This window comes from Oncorhynchus nerka, linkage group LG24 (genome assembly GCF_034236695.1).
Source record: "Oncorhynchus nerka isolate Pitt River linkage group LG24, Oner_Uvic_2.0, whole genome shotgun sequence".
Classification (NCBI taxonomy): domain Eukaryota; kingdom Metazoa; phylum Chordata; class Actinopteri; order Salmoniformes; family Salmonidae; genus Oncorhynchus; species Oncorhynchus nerka.
Window position 1 is genome coordinate 96,540,300 of NC_088419.1, and position 4,996 is coordinate 96,545,295.

Here is a 4,996-nt window from a genome sequence, read left to right on the forward strand (position 1 = left end):
TCAGGTGTAACTCTGGGATTATCTCTGGGATTAACTCTGGGTGTAACTCCAGGTGTAACTCTGGGATTATCTCTGGGATTAACTCTGGGTTTAACTCTGGGTTTAACTCTGGGTTTAACTCTGGGTTTAACTCTGGGTTTAACTCTGGGATTAACTCTGTGATTAACTCTGGGATTAACTCTGGGTTTAACTCTGGGTTTAACTCTGGGATTAACTCTGGGTTTAACTCTGGGATTATCTCTGGGTTCAACTCTGGGATTAACTCTGGGATTAACTGGAATTAACTCTGGGTTTAACTCTGGGTTTATCTCTGGATTTAACTCTGGGATTAACTGGGATTAACTCTGGGATTAACTGGGATTAACTCTGGGATTAACTGGGATTAACTCTGGGATTATCTCTGGGTTCAACTCTGGGATTAACTCTGGGATTAACTGGGATTAACTCTGGGTTTAACTCTGGGTTTAACTGGGATTAACTCTGGGATTAACTCTGGGTGTAACTCTGGGTGTAAAAGAGTGTCTCAATGCTTCCACCAACAAGGATGAAGGATCTGATTTGTTATGAATTCATCCCCTTTCAATCAGAAATCACCTGCTGTGGATGTACTGAAATGAAAGGTTTGATTAGAAATCACCTGCTGTGGATGTACTGAAATGAAAAGGTTTGATTAGCAGAATGCACCCCCCCAGCTGCATTCTGTCCCAAAACATTCAGACAGCCCTACATCCCAGAGGTGTCCCACAAAGGCTCCCTAGTCTCTATGTAGCACACTACACAACACGAGGAGGAGAGGAGAGGAGAGGAGAGGAGGAGAGGAGAGGAGAGGAGAGGAGAGGAGAGGAGAGGAGAGGAGAGGGGAGGAGAGGGGAGGAGAGGAGAGGAGAGGAGTGGAGAGGAGAGGAAATGACTGGAGAGGAATTGACTGGAGAGGAGATGACTGCTGCTGTGTGTGGTACCAGGACAGAGTGTGTGGTACCAGGACAGAGTGTGTCTGCTGTGTGTGGTACCAGGACAGAGTGTGTGGTACCAGGACAGAGTGTGTCTGCTGTGTGTGGTACCAGGACAGAGTGTGTCTGCTGTGTGTGGTACCAGGACAGAGTGTGTCTGCTGTGTATATCAGTGTGTCTGGCACTACCATACTCCTCACTGTCAGCTACCAGAGAAGGGAGTGTTCTGCATGTTTATTAAATCCAGCTAGGCTTTCTAGCCTCCTATTGAGTAATGATATGTCCTCTACCACAGCTCAGCCCAGCTCAGGGCTCCAGAACACATAGTTGGGTCGGCTCCAGGGTACAGCTTGTTCTTGGCTGCTGGGTCCAGGTTCCAGGGTCGTGCTAAGACAGACAGCCATAAACTCCTGGGATGAGCAGCCAAGGGGAGGAGACCTGGGGAGGTGCAGAGGAGGAGCAGGTTGGAGCATGGAGGAGCTGGGAGGAAGAGAGAGAAGCTGGGAGGAAGAGAGAGGAGCTGGGAGGAGCTGGGAGGAAGAGAGAGGAGCTGGGAGGAGCAGGGAGGAAGAGAGAGGACCTGGGAGGAGCTGAGAGGAGCTGGGAGGAAGAGAGAGGAGCTGGGAGGAGCAGGGTGGAAGAGAGAGGAGCTGGGAGGAGCTGAGAGGAGCTGGGAGGAAGAGAGAGGAGCTGGGAGGAGCAGGGAGGAAGAGAGAGGAGAGGGGAGGAGCAGGGAGGAAGAGAGAGGAGCTGGGAGGAAGAGAGAGGAGCTGGGAGGAAGAGAGAGGAGCTGGGAGGAGCAGGGAGGAAGAGAGAGGAGCTGGGGGAGAAGGAAGAGAGAGAAAGGAGCAGAGAGGAAGAGAGAGGAGCTGGGAGGAGAACGAAGGGAGAGAGAGGAGCAGGTAGGAGCAGGGACGGGCATGGAGGAGCTGGGAGAAAGACAGAGGAGCAGGGAGGAGCAGGGAGGGAGAGAGAGGAGCAGAGAGGAGCAGGAAGGAGCGGGGAGGGAGAGAGAGGTGCAGGGAGGAGCAGGGAGGAAGAGAGAGGAGCAGGGAGGAGCTGTGAGGAGAAGGGAGGGGCATGGAGGAAGAGGGAGGAGCTGGGAGGAGCAAGGAGGGGCAGGGAGGAAGAGAGAGGAGCAGGGAGGAGAAGGAAGGAGAAGGGAGGGGCATGGAGGAAGAGGGAGGAGCAGGGAGGAAGAGAGAGGAGCTGGAAGGAGCAAGGAGGGGCAGGGAGGAAGAGAGAGGAGCAGGGAGGAGCAGGAAGGAGAATGGAGGGGCATGGAGGAAGAGGGAGGAGCAGGGAGGAAGAGAGAGGAGCTGGGAGGAGAAGGAAGGGAGAGAGAGGAGCAGGGAGGAGCTTGTAGGAGAAGGAAGGGAGAGATAGGAGCTGGGAGGAGCAGGAAGGGAGAGAGAGGAGCAGGGATGAGCTGGGAGGAGCAGGAGGGGCTATGGAGGAGCTGGGAGAAAGAGAGAGGAGATGGGAGGAGAGGGAGGGGCACAGAGGAAGAGGGAGGAGCTGGGAGGAGCAAGGAGGGGCAGGGAGGAAGAGAGAGGAGCTGGGAGGAGCAAGAAGGAGCAGGGAGGTGCATAGAGGAAGAGGGAGGAGCAGGGAGGAGCAGGAAGGAGCAGGGAGGGGCATGGAGGAAGAGGGAGGAGCAGGTAGGAGCAGGGAGGGGCAGGGTGGAAGAGAGGAGCAGGGAGGAGGGGGGGGGCACTTCCACTCCCCCTCTCCCCCTCTCCCCTCTCCCCCTCTCTTCCACTCTCCCCCTCTCTTCCACCCCCTCTCCTCCTCTCTTCCACTCCCCCTCTCCCCTCCCTTCCACCCCCCTCTCCTCCTCTCTTCCCTCCCCCCTCTCTTCCTCTCTTCCTCTCCCCCTCTCTTCCACCCCCTCTCCTCCTCTCTTCCACCCCCTCTCCCCCTCTCTTCCACCCCCTCTCCTCCTCTCTTCCACTCCCACCTCTCCCCTCTCTTCCACCCCCTCTCCCCCTCTATTCCACCCCCTCTCCTCCTCTCTTCCACTCCCCCTCTCTTCCACTCCCCCTCTCCCCCTCTCCTCCAACCCCCTCTCCCCTCTCTTCCACCCCCATCTCCTCCTCTCTTCCACCCCCTCTCCTCCTCTCTTCCACTCCCCCTCTCCTCCTCTCTTCCACTCCCCCTCTCCCCCTCTCTTCCACCTCCCCTCTCCCCCTCTCTTCCACCCCCCTCTCCCCCTCTCTTCCACCCCCCTCTCCTCCTCTCTTCCCTCCCCCTCTCCTCCTCTCTTCCACTCCCCCCTCTCCTCCTCTCTTCCTCCCCCTCTCCCCCTCTCTTCCACCCCCTCTCCCCCTCTCTTCCCTCCCCCTCTCCCCTCTCTTCCACTCTCCCCCTCTCCCCCTCTCTTCCCTCCCCCTCTCCCCCTCTCTTCCACTCCCCCTCTCCCCCTCTCTTCCACTCCCCCTCTCCCCCTCTCTTCCACTCCCCCTCTCCTCCTCTCTTCCACTCCCCCTCTACTCCTCTCTTCCACTCCCCCTCTCCCCCTCTCTTCCACTCCCCCTCTACTCCTCTCTTCCCTCCCCCTCTCCCCCTCTCTTCCACCCCCTCTCCCCCTCTCTTCCACTCCCCCTCTCCCCTCTCTTCCATTCTCCCCTCTCCCCCTCTCTTCCACTCCCCCTCTCCCCCTCTCTTCCACCCCCTCTCCTCCTCTCTTCCACTCCCCCTCTCCCCCTCTCTTCCGCTCCCCCTCTCCCCCTCTCTTCCACCCCCTCTCCTCCTCTCTTCCTCTCTCTCCCCCTCTCTTCCACCCCCTCTCCCCCTCTCTTCCACTCCCCCTCTACTCCTCTCTTCCACTCCCCCTCTCCCCCTCTCTTCCACCCCTCTCTCCCCCCCCCCCTCTCTTCCACTCCCCCTCTCCCCCTCTCTTCCATTCTCCCCCTCTCCCCCTCTCTTCCCTCCCCCTCTCCCCCTCTCTTCCACCCCCCTCTCCTCCTCTCTTCCACTCCCCCTCTCCCCCTCTTCTTCCTCTCCCCCTCTCCCCCTCTCTTCCACCCCCTCTCCTCCTCTCTTCCACTCTCTCCCCCTCTCTTCCGCTCCCCCTCTCCTCCTCTCTTCCACCCCCTCCCCCTCTCCCCTCCCCCTCTTCCACCCCCCTCTCCCCCTCTCTTCCACTCCCCCTCTCCTCCTCTCTTCCACTCCCCCTCGCCCCTCTCTTCCCTCCCCCTCTCCCCCCTCTTCCACTCCCCCTCTCCCCCTCTCTTCCACTCCCCCTCTCCCCCTCTCTTCCACTCCCCCTCTCCTCCTCTCTTCCTCCCCCTCTCCTCCTCTCTTCCACTCCCCCTCTCCCCCTCTCTTCCACTCCCCCTCTACTCCTCTCTTCCACTCCCCCTCTCCCCCTCTCTTCCACCCCCTCTCCCCCTCTCTTCCACTCCCCCTCTCCCCTCTCTTCCACTCTCCCCCTCTCCCCCCTCTTCCCTCTCTTCCCCCTCTCCCCCTCTCTTCCACTCCCCCTCTCCCCTCTCTTCCACCCCCTCTCCTCCTCTCTTCCACTCCCCCTCTCCCCCTCTCTTCCCTCCCCCTCTCCCCCTCTCTTCCACCCCCCTCTCCTCCTCTCTTCCCTCTCCCCCTCTCTTCCACCCCCTCTCCTCCTCTCTTCCCTCCCCCTCTCCCCCTCCCTTCCACCCCCTCTCCCCCTCTCTTCCACTCCCCCTCTACTCCTCTCTTCCACTCCCCCTCGCCCCCTCTCTTCCCTCCCCCCTCTCCCCCTCTCTTCCACTCCCCCTCTCCCCCTCTCTTCCCTCCCCCCCCTCTCCCCCTCTCTTCCCTCCCCCTCTCCCCCTCTCCCCCTCTCTTCCACTCCCCCTCTCCTCCTCTCTTCCACTCCCCCTCTACTCCTCTCTTCCACTCCCCCTCTCCCCCTCTCTTCCACTCCCCCCTCTACTCCTCTCTTCCACTCCCCCTCTCCCCTCTCTTCCACCCCCTCTCCCCCTCTCTTCCCTCCCCCTCTCCCCTCTCTTCCACTCTCCCCCCTCTCCCCCTCTCTTCCACTCCCCCTCTCCCCCTCTCTTCCA